Genomic DNA, 19,281 nt, shown 5'->3' on the forward strand with positions numbered 1-19,281 from the left:
ACTTACTTTCGGAAGACCCCCCCCATCAGCCTTTTGTTTTATATCGTAAGCTTCTTAAAACGTTACTAGCTTAAGTTCAGAATAAAATCACGATTTTCTATTAACGGCTAATTTCAAAAAAAAAAATGTTTTGAACGCTACTAACTGAAGTTCTTTCAACACAGTTTGCAATTTGGAGACGGAATTGTTTTTGTTGAGATAAGTGATTTCAATCATGCTTTTTATTTTAGATTTAAAATATTAACAACTCCATTTTATTTCAGTATTTAATTTGTGTATTTCTGTTTTATTAAATGCTAGCTTTTTTTCTAGTCCAATACCGGCTTCCATCTTATCTCGAAATTACTTATAACGGCACCAACTTACTTTCGGAAGACCCCCCCCATCAGCCTTTTGTTTTATATCGTAAGCTTCTTAAAACGTTACTAGCTTAAGTTCAGAATAAAATCACGATTTTCTATTAACGGCTATTTCAAAAAAAAAAAATGTTTTGAACGCTACTAACTGAAGTTCTTTCAACACAGTTTGCAATTTGGAGACGGAATTGTTTTTGTTGAGATAAGTGATTTCAATCATGCTTTTTATTTTAGATTTAAAATATTAACAACTCCATTTTATTTCAGTATTTAATTTGTGTATTTCTGTTTTATTAAATGCTAGCTTTTTTTTCTAGTCCAATACCGGCTTCCATCTTATCTCGAAATTACTTATAACGGCACCAACTTACTTTCGGAAGACCCCCCCCCATCAGCCTTTTGTTTTATATCGTAAGCTTCTTAAAACGTTACTAGCTTAAGTTCAGAATAAAATCACGATTTTCTATTAACGGCTAATTTCAAAAAAAAAAATGTTTTGAACGCTACTAACTGAAGTTCTTTCAACACAGTTTGCAATTTGGAGACGGAATTGTTTTTGTTGAGATAAGTGATTTCAATCATGCTTTTTATTTTAGATTTAAAATATTAACAACTCCATTTTATTTCAGTATTTAATTTGTGTATTTCTGTTTTATTAAATGCTAGCTTTTTTTCTAGTCCAATACCGGCTTCCATCTTATCTCGAAATTACTTATAACGGCACCAACTTACTTTCGGAAGACCCCCCCCATCAGCCTTTTGTTTTATATCGTAAGCTTCTTAAAACGTTACTAGCTTAAGTTCAGAATAAAATCACGATTTTCTATTAACGGCTATTTAAAAAAAAAAATGTTTTGAACGCTACTAACTGAAGTTCTTTCAACACAGTTTGCAATTTGGAGACGGAATTGTTTTTGTTGAGATAAGTGATTTCAATCATGCTTTTTATTTTAGATTTAAAATATTAACAACTCCATTTTATTTCAGTATTTAATTTGTGTATTTCTGTTTTATTAAATGCTAGCTTTTTTTCTAGTCCAATACCGGCTTCCATCTTATCTCGAAATTACTTATAACGGCACCAACTTACTTTCGGAAGACCCCCCCCATCAGCCTTTTGTTTTATATCGTAAGCTTCTTAAAACGTTACTAGCTTAAGTTCAGAATAAAATCACGATTTTCTATTAACGGCTAATTTCAAAAAAAAAAATGTTTTGAACGCTACTAACTGAAGTTCTTTCAACACAGTTTGCAATTTGGAGACGGAATTGTTTTTGTTGAGATAAGTGATTTCAATCATGCTTTTTATTTTAGATTTAAAATATTAACAACTCCATTTTATTTCAGTATTTAATTTGTGTATTTCTGTTTTATTAAATGCTAGCTTTTTTTCTAGTCCAATACCGGCTTCCATCTTATCTCGAAATTACTTATAACGGCACCAACTTACTTTCGGAAGACCCCCCCCCATCAGCCTTTTCTTTTATATCGTAAGCTTCTTAAAACGTTACTAGCTTAAGTTCAGAATAAAATCACGATTTTCTATTAACGGCTATTTAAAAAAAAAAATGTTTTGAACGCTACTAACTGAAGTTCTTTCAACACAGTTTGCAATTTGGAGACGGAATTGTTTTTGTTGAGATAAGTGATTTAAATCATGCTTTTTATTTTAGATTTAAAATATTAACAACTCCATTTTATTTCAGTATTTAATTTGTGTATTTCTGTTTTATTAAATGCTAGCTTTTTTTCTAGTCCAATACCGGCTTCCATCTTATCTCGAAATTACTTATAACGGCACCAACTTACTTTCGGAAGACCCCCCCCCATCAGCCTTTTCTTTTATATCGTAAGCTTCTTAAAACGTTACTAGCTTAAGTTCAGAATAAAATCACGATTTTCTATTAACGGCTATTTAAAAAAAAAAAAATGTTTTGAACGCTACTAACTGAAGTTCTTTCAACACAGTTTGCAATTTGGAGACGGAATTGTTTTTGTTGAGATAAGTGATTTCAATCATGCTTTTTATTTTAGATTTAAAATATTAACAACTTTATTTTATTTCAGTATTTAATTTGTGTATTTCTGTTTTATTAAATGCTAGCTTTTTTTCTAGTCCAATACCGGCTTCCATCTTATCTCGAAATTACTTATAACGGCACCAACTTACTTTCGGAAGACCCCCCCCCCATCAGCCTTTTCTTTTATATCGTAAGCTTCTTAAAACGTTACTAGCTTAAGTTCAGAATAAAATCACGATTTTCTATTAACGGCTAATTTAAAAAAAAAAAATGTTTTGAACGCTACTAACTGAAGTTCTTTCAACACAGTTTGCAATTTGGAGACGGAATTGTTTTTGTTGAGATAAGTGATTTCAATCATGCTTTTTATTTTAGATTTAAAATATTAACAACTCCATTTTATTTCAGTATTTAATTTGTGTATTTCTGTTTTATTAAATGCTAGCTTTTTTTCTAGTCCAATACCGGCTTCCATCTTATCTCGAAATTACTTATAACGGCACCAACTTACTTTCGGAAGACCCCCCCCCATCAGCCTTTTCTTTTATATCGTAAGCTTCTTAAAACGTTACTAGCTTAAGTTCAGAATAAAATCACGATTTTCTATTAACGGCTATTTCAAAAAAAAAATGTTTTGAACGCTACTAACTGAAGTTCTTTCAACACAGTTTGCAATTTGGAGACGGAATTGTTTTTGTTGAGATAAGTGATTTCAATCATGCTTTTTATTTTAGATTTAAAATATTAACAACTCCATTTTATTTCAGTATTTAATTTGTGTATTTCTGTTTTATTAAATGCTAGCTTTTTTTCTAGTCCAATACCGGCTTCCATCTTATCTCGAAATTACTTATAACGGCACCAACTTACTTTCGGAAGACCCCCCCCATCAGCCTTTTGTTTTATATCGTAAGCTTCTTAAAACGTTACTAGCTTAAGTTCAGAATAAAATCACGATTTTCTATTAACGGCTAATTTCAAAAAAAAAAATGTTTTGAACGCTACTAACTGAAGTTCTTTCAACACAGTTTGCAATTTGGAGACGGAATTGTTTTTGTTGAGATAAGTGATTTCAATCATGCTTTTTATTTTAGATTTAAAATATTAACAACTCCATTTTATTTCAGTATTTAATTTGTGTATTTCTGTTTTATTAAATGCTAGCTTTTTTTCTAGTCCAATACCGGCTTCCATCTTATCTCGAAATTACTTATAACGGCACCAACTTACTTTCGGAAGACCCCCCCCCCATCAGCCTTTTCTTTTATATCGTAAGCTTCTTAAAACGTTACTAGCTTAAGTTCAGAATAAAATCACGATTTTCTATTAACGGCTATTTCAAAAAAAAAATGTTTTGAACGCTACTAACTGAAGTTCTTTCAAACACAGTTTGCAATTTGGAGACGGAATTGTTTTTGTTGAGATAAGTGATTTCAATCATGCTTTTTATTTTAGATTTAAAATATTAACAACTCCATTTTATTTCAGTATTTAATTTGTGTATTTCTGTTTTATTAAATGCTAGCTTTTTTTCTAGTCCAATACCGGCTTCCATCTTATCTCAAAATTACTTATAACGGCACCAACTTACTTTCGGAAGACCCCCCCCCCATCAGCCTTTTGTTTTATATCGTAAGCTTCTTAAAACGTTACTAGCTTAAGTTCAGAATAAAATCACGATTTTCTATTAACGGCTAATTTCAAAAAAAAAAATGTTTTGAACGCTACTAACTGAAGTTCTTTCAACACAGTTTGCAATTTGGAGACGGAATTGTTTTTGTTGAGATAAGTGATTTCAATCATGCTTTTTATTTTAGATTTAAAATATTAACAACTCCATTTTATTTCAGTATTTAATTTGTGTATTTCTGTTTTATTAAATGCTAGCTTTTTTTCTAGTCCAATACCGGCTTCCATCTTATCTCGAAATTACTTATAACGGCACCAACTTACTTTCGGAAGACCCCCCCCATCAGCCTTTTCTTTTATATCGTAAGCTTCTTAAAACGTTACTAGCTTAAGTTCAGAATAAAATCACGATTTTCTATTAACGGCTATTTAAAAAAAAAAAAATGTTTTGAACGCTACTAACTGAAGTTCTTTCAACACAGTTTGCAATTTGGAGACGGAATTGTTTTTGTTGAGATAAGTGATTTCAATCATGCTTTTTATTTTAGATTTAAAATATTAACAACTCCATTTTATTTCAGTATTTAATTTGTGTATTTCTGTTTTATTAAATGCTAGCTTTTTTTCTAGTCCAATACCGGCTTCCATCTTATCTCGAAATTACTTATAACGGCACCAACTTACTTTCGGAAGACCCCCCCCATCAGCCTTTTGTTTTATATCGTAAGCTTCTTAAAACGTTACTAGCTTAAGTTCAGAATAAAATCACGATTTTCTATTAACGGCTAATTTAAAAAAAAAAATGTTTTGAACGCTACTAACTGAAGTTCTTTCAACACAGTTTGCAATTTGGAGACGGAATTGTTTTTGTTGAGATAAGTGATTTCAATCATGCTTTTTATTTTAGATTTAAAATATTAACAACTCCATTTTATTTCAGTATTTAATTTGTGTATTTCTGTTTTATTAAATGCTAGCTTTTTTTCTAGTCCAATACCGGCTTCCATCTTATCTCGAAATTACTTATAACGGCACCAACTTACTTTCGGAAGACCCCCCCCCCATCAGCCTTTTCTTTTATATCGTAAGCTTCTTAAAACGTTACTAGCTTAAGTTCAGAATAAAATCACGATTTTCTATTAACGGCTATTTCAAAAAAAAAATGTTTTGAACGCTACTAACTGAAGTTCTTTCAAACACAGTTTGCAATTTGGAGACGGAATTGTTTTTGTTGAGATAAGTGATTTCAATCATGCTTTTTATTTTAGATTTAAAATATTAACAACTCCATTTTATTTCAGTATTTAATTTGTGTATTTCTGTTTTATTAAATGCTAGCTTTTTTTCTAGTCCAATACCGGCTTCCATCTTATCTCAAAATTACTTATAACGGCACCAACTTACTTTCGGAAGACCCCCCCCCATCAGCCTTTTGTTTTATATCGTAAGCTTCTTAAAACGTTACTAGCTTAAGTTCAGAATAAAATCACGATTTTCTATTAACGGCTAATTTCAAAAAAAAAAATGTTTTGAACGCTACTAACTGAAGTTCTTTCAACACAGTTTGCAATTTGGAGACGGAATTGTTTTTGTTGAGATAAGTGATTTCAATCATGCTTTTTATTTTAGATTTAAAATATTAACAACTCCATTTTATTTCAGTATTTAATTTGTGTATTTCTGTTTTATTAAATGCTAGCTTTTTTTCTAGTCCAATACCGGCTTCCATCTTATCTCGAAATTACTTATAACGGCACCAACTTACTTTCGGAAGACCCCCCCCATCAGCCTTTTCTTTTATATCGTAAGCTTCTTAAAACGTTACTAGCTTAAGTTCAGAATAAAATCACGATTTTCTATTAACGGCTATTTAAAAAAAAAAAAATGTTTTGAACGCTACTAACTGAAGTTCTTTCAACACAGTTTGCAATTTGGAGACGGAATTGTTTTTGTTGAGATAAGTGATTTCAATCATGCTTTTTATTTTAGATTTAAAATATTAACAACTCCATTTTATTTCAGTATTTAATTTGTGTATTTCTGTTTTATTAAATGCTAGCTTTTTTTCTAGTCCAATACCGGCTTCCATCTTATCTCGAAATTACTTATAACGGCACCAACTTACTTTCGGAAGACCCCCCCCATCAGCCTTTTGTTTTATATCGTAAGCTTCTTAAAACGTTACTAGCTTAAGTTCAGAATAAAATCACGATTTTCTATTAACGGCTAATTTAAAAAAAAAAATGTTTTGAACGCTACTAACTGAAGTTCTTTCAACACAGTTTGCAATTTGGAGACGGAATTGTTTTTGTTGAGATAAGTGATTTCAATCATGCTTTTTATTTTAGATTTAAAATATTAACAACTCCATTTTATTTCAGTATTTAATTTGTGTATTTCTGTTTTATTAAATGCTAGCCTTTTTTTTTTTTTTTTTTTTTTTCTTTTTTTTCCTCGTACATATGTTTATTTATCCACCGAGTTGATAGCAAAAATTACGAATTATACTCATTTTTAGTTCGCGTGAGGGGAATCTATCACCATACTTTCCCTTAAACACGTCCGTTGGACTTTTATAAGTACAATACTTAATAGTTTTTTTTTTTGTTTTTTTTTTTAATGGAGAGTAGAAAACGCATTGTGGATGCGTTATCGGCAGCTCCTGTTACTCTCGCTTCTTCTTATTTGTCCCTCAGTCCTCATTTTTTTAAATGAGTGATTTTTCGGACAAAGGGAGAAGAAAAAGCTGTTTTCTAGGTTGGCAGTATTTTTGCGAACAGTTGGCTGAGATGGCGGAAATTTTCTGTTTCTATGTCTATCCTTGTAGCCATGTCACTAGTAAGGGTGCTGGAGGTAAACGTTTTGTCTGGGCTGACGTTATCCGCCTGATAGTCAGGGACCCGAACCTTGAATTAACCACTAAGGAGGCTGTCCTATCAGCAGGTGCAAAGTACTGGGGCTGCTGTATTGCCATTTGGTGAATGGATTCTGGACCATGCAGTAGCTTCTGGTGGGGCCTCTCGATGCCATACTAGTGGGTAATTGTTACGGCTTTACCTTATCATTAACTACAAATAAAAAAAAAAAAAATTCTTCGTTTCTTTTTCTCTCTTAATTTCCCCTCTCTGTCCTGCTCTAAGTAAATCTGTCGACCTAGTCCACAAATTCCAAAATTTCATCATGACAAGTTTCAAGAAAAAATACACGATTAAACCCGGTTCCCCAACTTCCAACGTAGACCCCTACTACCATGTCTCCTTCTCCAACATCAGGGGTCTTCGTTCTAACCTTCCAGAGGTTGAAACCCAATTACAGGAGACTAAACCAGACCTTTTATTTTTAAGTGAAACTGGCATTGGACAGGCTATTTCCCTAGATGAGTTTGCAATTTCAGGATACTCTAACTTAACTTCTAAATCTGACCCCCAAGATCGCCATGGGCATGGAATATTTGCCTATATTAAAGATAGCTTTCCATGTGGGAGGGACATCTCCAGGGAAGATCCTAACTTACCCTATATGTGCTTCCGGGTTGCTTTAGCTCACACTACTGCATTTATATTTACTCTCTATCGCCCCCACAACAGTGGAGTTACTATCTTTCAAAGCATATCTGAGAAAATTGACCAAGTCCTTTCTACTTATCCTTCAGCTAACATTCACGTATGTGGAGACTTCAATGTTCACAACGTTGAATGGTTGACCCACTCAAACAAGACCGATGATGAGGGGAGGTTCTGTCATGATTTCTCCATTGCCTATGACCTCACTCAGATTGTTCAGGAACCTACCCGTGTGCCCGATAATGATGGCCAGTATGCGAGCCTACTAGACCTTTTTCTCACAACTTGCCCTGAACTATGTTCAGTTTCTGTTCTGTCGCCTCTTGGATCTTCCGACCACTCTGTTGTATCAATTAAGATAAAAATGAAATGTAATAAGTCCCCAGATGTACCTCTTCATCGTACAGTATATCGATACACTAAGGCTGACTGGGATAGCTTCCGTACATTTATATCTGATCTACCTCTGCATTCCATGTTTAAAAAGGATGTGTCCTCTATAGTATTAGACCTAACTGAATGGTTAATTGTAGGTATTGACCATTTCATACCCTCTAAAAAGTTTCAGAAAAAACCTAACAGCCAGCCATGGTTCTCTCCAGAATGTGCTGCTGCTATTGCGCACAGAAATCACTTTTTCCACTGCTTCAAACGTAATAGATGTATGGAAACTAAAGCCGTTTTCAGGACTGCCAGCAACCATTGTAAGAAAGTAATAAGGAACGCAAGAGAGTTGTATGCTCAATCTGTTAAGTCCAAAGTAGCTGAGCAGCGGCTTGGTTCCCACCAGTTTTGGCAAATAGCAAACAGAATCCTGAACAGAAGCGTGTGCTCCATCCCAACTATTATCAATGGACCTGAGGTAATCTCGTCAGCATCAGACAAAGCCAAACTCTTTGTCAAGAACTTTGCAGCAAATTCTACCCTTTGCGACCAAGACCGCCAACCCCCAATATTTCCTCCTGTATCAGAAAACACGCTATGTGATATACGTATATCTGTACGTGATGTTGCGAAGCTAATCAAAAACCTTGATTCGAGTAAAGCAACTGGCCCTGATGGTATTCCAATTATAGTACTCAAAAAACTTCAACCTGAATTAGCGCCCATACTTACAAAACTGTTTAAACGTTGTCTTAAGGAGAATAGTTTCCCATCTCCCTGGAAAACCTCATCAGTATGCCCTGTATTTAAGAATTCAGGTGATCGCTCATCCCCCTCTCAGTACAGGCCAATAAGTCTCCTGTGCGTCATGAGTAAGTTGCTAGAATCTGTGTTAAATACAGAAGTAATCAAACATCTCAACAAAAATAACCTTCTTAGTGACACTCAATATGGTTTCCGTTCTGCTAGATCTACAGCAGATGTCATTACAGTTATATCGCATAGGATTAGCAAATCTCTCGACGGTGGCAATCTTTCTAGAGCAATTGCTCTTGACATATCTAAAGCCTTTGATAGGGTATGGCATAAAGGTTTACTTCATAAGATCGCTAGCTATGGTATAGCTGGAAAAGTCTTCTCAATTATTAAATCATTTCTTTCTGATAGGTTCATAAGAGTAGTAGTTGAGGGGCAAAAATCAGAAGCTCACAGTATTAATGCCGGTGTCCCTCAGGGATCCATCCTGGGCCCAACTCTTTTCCTGATCTACATTAATGATCTTCCAAATCATATCCTTACATCATTTGTAGACATTTATGCTGACGACACTACCATTTATGGTACCACATCTAAGACAGTAAACGACCAAGTTCTCTCCAATTCTCTCTCCTCTGATCTTGAGCACGTAGTACAATGGGGAAAGGAGTGGCTGGTTACTTTTAATGCATCTAAAACCAAGCTTCTCTCTTTACATCATCAACATTCTAATCCACATTTGTCATCAATTGAAATGAATGGCTCTCGTCTTCAGGAGGCCTCAAGTTTTGACAAGCTTCTGGGCTTGACCATTACTCCTGATCTTAAATGGAACACGTATATCAAATCTGTTGCCAAGGCCGCTGGAAAAATGGTGGGATCTTTCTATCGATCCAGTAGATATCTCACTGCTGATGGTATTCTCTACCTATATAAGAGCCAGGTACGTCCAAGGATGGAATACTGTTGCCACATCTGGGCAGGAGCTGCTAGAAAGGACTTGTCCTGCCTTGATAGAGTTCAAAATAGACTTCGTAGCCTCGTAGGAGATGTCCTTTTCTCCTCCTTGCAACCTCTATCTCACAGAAGAGATGTTGCGAGTTTGTCTCTGATGTATCGTTATTTTCATGGAAAGTGTTCAACTGAGCTTCAATCTTTGGTCCCCCCTCGCCAAACTTTAACAAGAAACACTCGTCTAGCTGTAAACACTATCAATAATTTCCCCCACTCTTTATCTGTGGCTAAACCTAAACGTAGATTCCATGAACAAAGCTTCTTTCTTAGAACTGCACGCCTGTGGAATTGTCTTCCGTTTTCCTGCTTTCCGGCTGACTACAATATGGTTGTGTTCAAGTCTAAAGTAAATAAGTTCTTGATGAGCCGTTCCATATAAGTTATTAAATTTACCAAATTTTCATTACTAATGATTACTATATTGACCAATTTCTACTGTACACTCTTTAACCCTTATCCTTGAGTGGCCTCTGGGCCTTGATAAGTGGTGATGCCTTTGTAAAAAAAAAAAAAAAAAAAAAAAAAAAATAGATAGCAAAATGTTATCTTTTCATAAGTAGTGCTTCCTATTATTTTATTCCGCCCGAATGGATCACAGGAGATTGTAAACTGCATTATTATAATAACTGCACTAATGGGTGCAGAAACGGAAAATGTTATCTCTCTGTTGCAAGTGTTTGACTCTAAGAAATCCACGCGAGTCATGGACGCGCATCAGAAGTGATGATGAGTCATCGAATTCTTGGCAAAAGTGCCCTACAAATGGTGATGCTTATATATAAATATAAATTCTGGAGTACGAAATACCGATCGTTGTAATCGCACCATCTCCATTGTCTTAGTTCTTTTACATTTTAGTTTAATTAGTTAGCTTTAAAAGCTGAAGAGCTAAGAAGACGGTTTTACATTTTAGGGACCATATATATATATATATATATATATATATATATATATATATATATATATATATATATATATATATGCGTGTGTGTGTGCGTATGTATGTGTGTGTATTTGAGCAGCATGTTTTCTTTTATGCATAGTTCGTTAAATTGAATAGACGTTTTGAGTCTATTCATTTTACTTTGGATCCTTTCCATTTTTCGTATGGTATTCTTTACTTTATGTTGGAACTAGCTGATGCAATACTCAACACTTTGACCTGTCCTGGTAATTATAATTAATCTTCATCTTTTGAAGTGTTTATTAAAAAAATATTTACTAATGGGAATTAAGCTACCATAAATATAAATAGTAAAAACGTAACCACTTTTATAAGTCCCTGAAGATGAATCCAGAAAAATTTGAAAGTACCTGGACAAATCAAAGCTATCATTATTACAGCAGCCAGTTTCAACCTGAAATCAAGACAACAATAAGAAACATGAGAAGTGGCTAATGTAAAAATAATAGACTAAAAACCTTTATTCAGTTTAACAGAGTATATATATATATATATATATATATATACACGTATATACATATATATATATATATATATATATATATATATGTATAAAGGGGGACCCAATAAAAACAAAAAGCTAAATGGAGGCCATCTAGAACATATGCTGTAGAATGAAGAAAAAACGCCAACGACCCTAGTGTTTTGATGTGATGTTTTGAATATAATAAACTAATTATGACCAAAGTTTTATTTCATTCGGACAAAACACTTAGAAACGGGGCCTAATTAGAGTTGGGGCCCGTTTTTTTAGTCACCCTGTATACATAAATATACATATTTTCCTCGTATATATTTTTTTACATATATATATATATATATATATATGTGTGTGTGTGTGTGTGTGTGTATGCGCGTGTGTGTATGTGAATAAGAATAAAACTATATGCCCAGATCAAAGGCGTATTTTTTTTACAATCAGTTCTTTCAACAGATCAAACATCTGTACATTAAATAAACTTGTTTCCTGTTACAAAGAACAATAAATATGTTTATGTTAATATTGAAATTTCCCTCATGGATTCTTAGAAGTAAACAAAATCTTTTCTTAGAAAAATATAAGCATGCCATATGTTATACATGAAGCATACAGATGAATTAAGGTGGCGCATTTATTTAGGTTGCCATCTTTGTTTTAAGGCTAAAGGTATTTCTCTCTATATTGTCGTATAAGTTTGAATTATAGCATTTCACTAACTGGATTACATCTACAATATTCGTTCTATAAAAGTAAGTTTAATTAGTTTAAAATTATAAGTATTATCTATTGGATGTTAAATGTGATTATATCTGTGAGTGGTTGCTACGAAATTAATGTCGTACGTCTCAAATATATTTGACCTTTGGGTCGACCATCTTTGTTTTATGTGGGTGCTATTGTATTGCTTATTATCCTAATAATTATTCTCATATTGATTACAGGATCTCAAATGTATGTATATATTTAGAATTATAATGATATTGATTTAAACACATATTGTCTATAAGAAGACATTAGGGTAACAACGTAGGGGTGATATCCACAAGTTAATTCGTTTCATAAGACTTATTTTGTATGGGAATTATTGTATTCATTACTCGCCGTCCAAGAGACATAATCAGTTTAAATTTGCCATTGGTTATGCTCATTGCAATTAAGAATTACAACCACTACGATGTAAAAACATTATATTCAGTTAAGTTTTCATATAAGATTTTTCTTTTTTTAATAACTCATGTATAGTGCACTTATGTTTCATAATCATCTCCACGGTAGAAGCTTAAATAATAAATTTAGCCAGAAACCGTGACGAAGGGTCACGTGCGGATTTTTCCTGTGGTTAAGGACGGCAAACAAAAAAAAATATATGTCACAAGGGTAGGAGAGCCCGGGACATGATATCAAAACGAGGTTATGTTTTAGGACGCAAACTATCTGGACATCGTGTGACCACATTTTTGCGAAACAATGCCGATCGGAATGCCGATCGATTGAAATGTCGTCGTCATTTAGACGTGGTAACAACAGACACAGCGAGAATGACACAACAAAAAGCGAGTAGGATAGCAACACGGTCTTCTACAAACCACCCACCAATCCCGTCACACGGCCATCAGATTTGTCAATCTGTTATTACAAATTTACATATACAGTAATAAAACAACTGCATATTTTTATAACCAGCTGCGTATGTTTTCCATTCCACTGACGAGTGTTTAAGTAAACTAAATAACAAAAATTCCTATTTTTAAATTAACTAGTCTTCGACATCGACATCGACATCGACATCATCATCATCATCATCATCATCATCATCATCATCATCATCATCATCATCATCATCAGAGTGAAATGCAACACTTATATTTGATTATAAAATATTTTCATCAGGTTTCGGTATTTAATTACGACTCCAGTTATTGCCTTTTAACTTGTTCGATCTAGTCCAAATCTTATCACATACGACTCAAGGTAGAGTCTGCTAGTACAAATAGCAAAAAAAAAAGAACTATATTTCCTGTATAATTACGAAAAATATTAATAATGGCCTTCAGTTTATATATAAATATTTTTGAACAGAAACAAAGAAATATTTTGGCAGAAGTATGAACACCTGTTCCAAGAAATACTGATTTATATGTCTGGTTTCAAAACTCTTGGAAAATAATCCTCATATATCAAAGTAAAGATTTTAAACAATCCAGCCAAATATATATTTTTATATCAGATATTATTATTATTCACATAATTTATCTTTTCTATGTGTTTCCATTCTTCTTTCTAATTTTTAGTTGAAGATAATTTCTGTTATGTTTCAAACATAAAGGCGGCATTTTATATGAATATGTATATAATTGCACACACTTACAGAACATTTTTTTCAAAATTTAATAACCAGCAAGAAGTACACTTATATACATAGAAGTAATTGTCTTCAAGTTTAATGTAAACAAGTTCTTGATGACCCGTCCCCCTAAGTAATCCAATTTACAAAATTCCAATTAGATATGTTTACTACGTTTTAATCACATTGACTAATGTATACACATTAACTCTTATCCTCGAGTTGCCTCCGGGCCTTGATGAGTTGTGATATCTGTGTAAGAAAAAATTACACATATTATCATAAAGAATATGCAATGGGAGTAGGGTCAAAATTGACAAGTGCCCGCGTCAAATAAGCTAAATTCTATTTGGCGGATGGTTTCTTTGCTCGTTCAATTTAAACCGCATTCAATAAGTAATGCCCCTGACCCACTTCCAGTTGTCTGTTCTTCATTCCTCCTTACTCTCCTGATCTATCACCCTCTGAATTTCACCTCTTCCTAGCCATGAAGTTGTTTTTGAAAGGAAAGCGTTTCCCGGATTATGCAGCTTTGATTTCTGAAATCACGTCGTGGTTGGAGGACCAACCTTGGGTGTTCTACAAAAAGTCTCCAGAGTTGCACCAAACGATGGTTCCTATATACAGAAAGACTAATAACTGTGCCAAGTTTCGTTGCTCTACTGCTATGGGAAGTGGGTCAGGGGCATTACTTATTGCACACCCCTCGTAAATGTGAATGTGTGTTACAAAAACCACAACAAATGCTACCATTGCATAATCGAATGTTCAAGGCGTCATTCAGTTGCTTAATTGCTGATAGCAGTGGTTGGCGGGAAAGAGAAAACGGGGAAGTAACACGCCATTAACACTTTCATACAAACACGCAGCCATCGACCAACGTATTAATAAATGGGAGAAGTGGAAACATCATCCTCACAATTGAACAAATGTGCAAGATAAAACCAGAAGAAAATGTAAAACAAAATCGAAATCACAATAAAAATACAAGAGACACATAATCCCAAAATGGAAAGCATGATTTGCTTGTTATGGAGAATTCGATAGCTGGAAATGTATTCTCAATTATTAAATCATTTCTCTCTGATAGGTTCATAAGAGTAGTAGTTGATGGGCAAAAATCAGAAGTTCACAGTATTAATGCTGGATTCCCTCAGGGGTCCATCCTGGGCCCAACTCTTTTCCTGGTCTACATTAATGATCTTCCAAATCACATCCTTCCATCATTCGTAGACATTTTTGCTGGCGGCACTACTATCTATGATAGCACATCTAAGACAGTAAACGACCAAGTTTTCTCCTCTGATCTTGATCACGTTGTACAATGGGGAAAGGGGTGGCTGGTTACTTTTAATGCATCTAAAACCAAGCTTCTATCTTTATATCAACAACGTTCTAATCCCCATCTGGTATCAATTAAAATGAATGGCTCTCGTCTTGGGGAGGCCTGAAGTTTTGACAGGCTTCTGGGTTTGACCTTTACTCCTGATCTTAAATGGAATACGTACATCAAATCTGTTGCCAAGGCCGCTGGAAAAATGGTCGGATTCTTCTATCGATCCAGTAGATATCTCACTGCTGATGAAATTCTCTATCTACATAAGAGCCAGATATGTCCAAGAATGGAATACTGTTGCCACATCTGGGCAGGAGCCGCTAGAAAGGACTTGTCCTGCCTTGATAGGGTTCAAAAATAGACTTCGTGGCCTGGTGGGAGATGCCCTTTTCTCTTCGTTTCAACCTCTATCTCACAGAAGAGACGTTGCGAGTTTGTCTCTACTTTATCGTTATTTTCATGGAAAGTGTTCGACTGAGCTTCAATCTATGCCCCCCTCGCCAAACTTTCACAAGAAACACACGTCTAGCTGAAACCACTATCAATAATTCCCCCTACTCTTTATCTGTGCCTAAACCTAAACATAAATTCCAGGATCAAAGCTTCTTTCTAAGCACTGCACGCCTGTGGAATTGTCTTCCGTTTTCCGGCTTTCCAGCCGTCTATAATATGGTTATCTTCAAGTCCAACATGAACAAGTTTCTGATGAGCCGTTCCACTTAACAAATTTACCGAACTTCCATTACTATCGATTAATATATTGCCCTTTTGACTACTGTACACTCTTTAACTCTTATCCTTGGGTGGCCTCTTGGCCTTGATCAGTGGTGACGCCTATGTAAAAAAAATCTTAAGCCAGAAGTATAGAAAGGCATTTGTGTACGGCACACTCACGTTGGCACGCCGGTTCTCGCCAGGTCACCGGAGTTAAGCAACGTTGAGACTGGGCAGTACCAGACGTGTGACCATTTGGGAAGGCTATGAGCTGTATGTACCTTCTCGGAAGGTTGGGCGTGGGCCAGCACCCTCACCATGTAAAAAAGAACTCCTCGCTGCAAAAGCATCTACAAAAAGTTGTAGATAGCCTATGCGCCTCCAGGGGCTCAAGGTCTATGGATGGGGATAGAAAGACATTTATATATGAATCAAAATGCATTCTATTCATTCCCATAAAAACTAAACTACACATATCATTTACTGATAGAGATTTCACATCTGCCTCTAGGACCTCTTTAAAATCGACATTATAAATATACTTATATATATATATATATATATATATATATATATATATATATATATATATATATGACTGAGATCTCTGTCTCTACTATTATGTAAAAGTCACTTTGTGTATTTGTGAATTCGTTCCGCATATATACCGAAACAGCTGAGCAATTCTTTCGTAAATTTCACACAAAGCTAATTTATACGTCGGTCATTGTTCTTGGATATGTTTTGTACAGAAATCGATCAGATAAGTCTTATAGATAAAAACGTAATATTGCCGGTGAGTATTTTACGTTATACCGGGTTAGAATTGAGCCGGGTAACGTAAAATATTCCCCTGTGAAAATTGTTTCACCTATAAGACAAGAAATACTCTTTTTAAGATCGACAAGCCTAAATATCAACTGATGTGATATTTTAAACAAACAAAGGCATGATTTGATGAACGACATCATCATCATCATTATTATTATCATTAATAATATAATAATAATAATAATAATAATAATATATATATATATACATATATATATATATATATATATATATATATATATATATATATATATATATATATATATATATATATGCCAATTAGTCCACCGGACAAATTATTCCTTGTATAATAATTAATAGAGGATTGATTCCATGATAATACCAACACAATCTGAATAAATTAAAATATTCTGTTTAAACGTATTGTACAACTGGGCAACGCCAGGCGTCCAGCTAATTGTATAATAATTATCTATTACTAATATAGATTTCATATCTTCCTCTTCCGAATCTTTAAAAGTAAAATGGTAATTGTATTTCTATGTATAATACCGACAATATACTATTAATATACCGACTAGATAACACATTCATATGTAATATATTGATGTTGACATTCTGTAGATGGTCAGTGTAAAAAGAGACGCTCTGATATTATTGTAGCTCTTTGTAAAAAAACTATTAAAGTATTTATCTAAGCTAGCAAGGACGCCCGGCGTAACCCAGTCGTAAAGTACGCTTAAATATAATATTTTTATTCTTGCAAATTTCGTATGTAGTATTATAGGTTCAATGCTCTATATATGTTTATATATTATTAAGTTGTGCTTTTAAAAATAAAAATATATCTATATGACTTGGGCGCATCAGCTTGAATCTAAACCGATACTAAAACTTATAAAAACTTCTTGGGAAAATTATTTATAAAATTAAATGAGTTAAGTCGTATCAGCTATAATCGAAACCGAAATAAAAACCTATGAAAAATTCTTGCTCAAATTATGTATTACAAGAAATGGAAGTCCATAACAATTAAACGACTGTCACTCGGATGTAATGTGGCAAACAAAATAAATAACACAAACGCTATGCTATGAATAGTTATATATATATATATGTATATATATATATGTATGTGTATATATGTATATATATGTGTATATACATGTATATGTGTATATATATATGGATATATATATGCTTGATATATATACGGATATATATATGTATATATATATGTATATACTTACATATGCATATATATGTGTAGAATTATATATATACATATATATGTGTGTGTATATAGGATTATACACATATGTATATATATATATATATATATATATATATAGAATTATATATGTATAGAATTATGTATATATATATATATATACATATATATATGTATATATTACTGATGGAGATTTAGTAAACACAACTTTGCTGTTTCGTCTTAGTTTGAAGTTCTTTTACTTTTGTTATAATCGTTTGCAAGTGCCAATCGATTACAGGGTTTTTTTTTTACACAGTGATCACCACTTATGAAGGCCCGGAAGCCACTCAGGGATAAGGGTTATTGCAAGTACATTACGTTAGTGTGGAGATTTGATGAAGTGTTTACTTAAGGGGGCGGTTCATTAGGAATTTGTTAACATTGGACTTGAAGACATCCAAGTTGTAGTTCGGTGGGAAGCAGCAGACAGGCGTGCAGTTCTAAGAAAGAAGCTTTGTTCATGGAATCCGCGTTTTGATTTAGGCACAGATATAGAGTGGGGGAAATTTTTCACAGTGGATTCAGCTAGACGGGTTTTTTTCGTGGGTTAAAGGAGTGTAAAATATACGGTGAGGCAATCCCATTAGTCTTAGTAACTAGACCAAACTCGCTGACTGGAATTTATGCTCAACATAGTGGAGGTATCGAAGAGTTGACGTATCAACAAGAATTTTATAATATTTAACTTAAAAATGCCATCGTTGTAATCATATGTGAGTAAATACCATCTTTTCTACAGACTGAAACTAGTCGATAGAGACTTTGCTCGTGGGAGTTCCGTTTTAATTTAGATCCACAAATAACAGTTTTTACAGTTGCTGTAGGTAGACGAGTTTTTTTTTCTGTGTGAATGTCTAACACAATTGGAACACATATTGCACGTTTAAGCAACTACCATGAAAATAACGAAAGCTATGAGAAAGACAGCCAACCCCTCTTCTGAGCGAAAATATTTTTGCGTGGTTAAGTATTTCTCACTAGATTTTGGAGTAAGTTTTGTACTTGACAAACGGGAACTGAATCGCATCAGTTTAGATGTTGTAATAAGGACGGAATTGACTTTTGTGCCGGTAGAGAATTGCATCAGGAGTAAGATACATTTTCACCGGATTAATAATTAAATAATTTTTCCAGCTATCTTAGCAACGATGCAAGCGTTCAGTTTTACGTCTGCAGGAAGGTAAATCCAAGGTTTGTTAAATCAGGATTTCATGAAGAAAATCATCTAATTCAATTAGGGTAAAATGTGGATAAATAAAACAGTCACGTTGTAACAACGGTTCTCGTCGAAATACCGAGTTAAGCCATGTGAAGCCGGACCTCTACCAGGTAGGCGACCATTAGATATCAAGGTGCTGTGTGTGGGTGGAAAATCAAGTGATTTCTCCTGCTTACACGTGTGTGTATGGGTGGCGTGCGCACATCTTTAACAGCCATATGAATAGATAATGGAGTTTTCAAAACATCATCATCTTTTTGACTGCAGTTGCAACATGATAATTATGATCATGATTATGTGGATCTTATTGTTGGTGTAAAGATTAAAGCATAGTTTATGCATATATATATATATATATATATATATATATATATATATATATATATATATGGAAGTCCATGACAAAGGACAGTCACTCGGATGTGGAAATATTAT

The sequence above is a fragment of the Euprymna scolopes genome, chromosome 20 (assembly GCF_053919585.1).
Source record: "Euprymna scolopes isolate OS-2025 chromosome 20, ASM5391958v1, whole genome shotgun sequence".
Lineage (NCBI taxonomy): Eukaryota > Metazoa > Mollusca > Cephalopoda > Sepiida > Sepiolidae > Euprymna > Euprymna scolopes.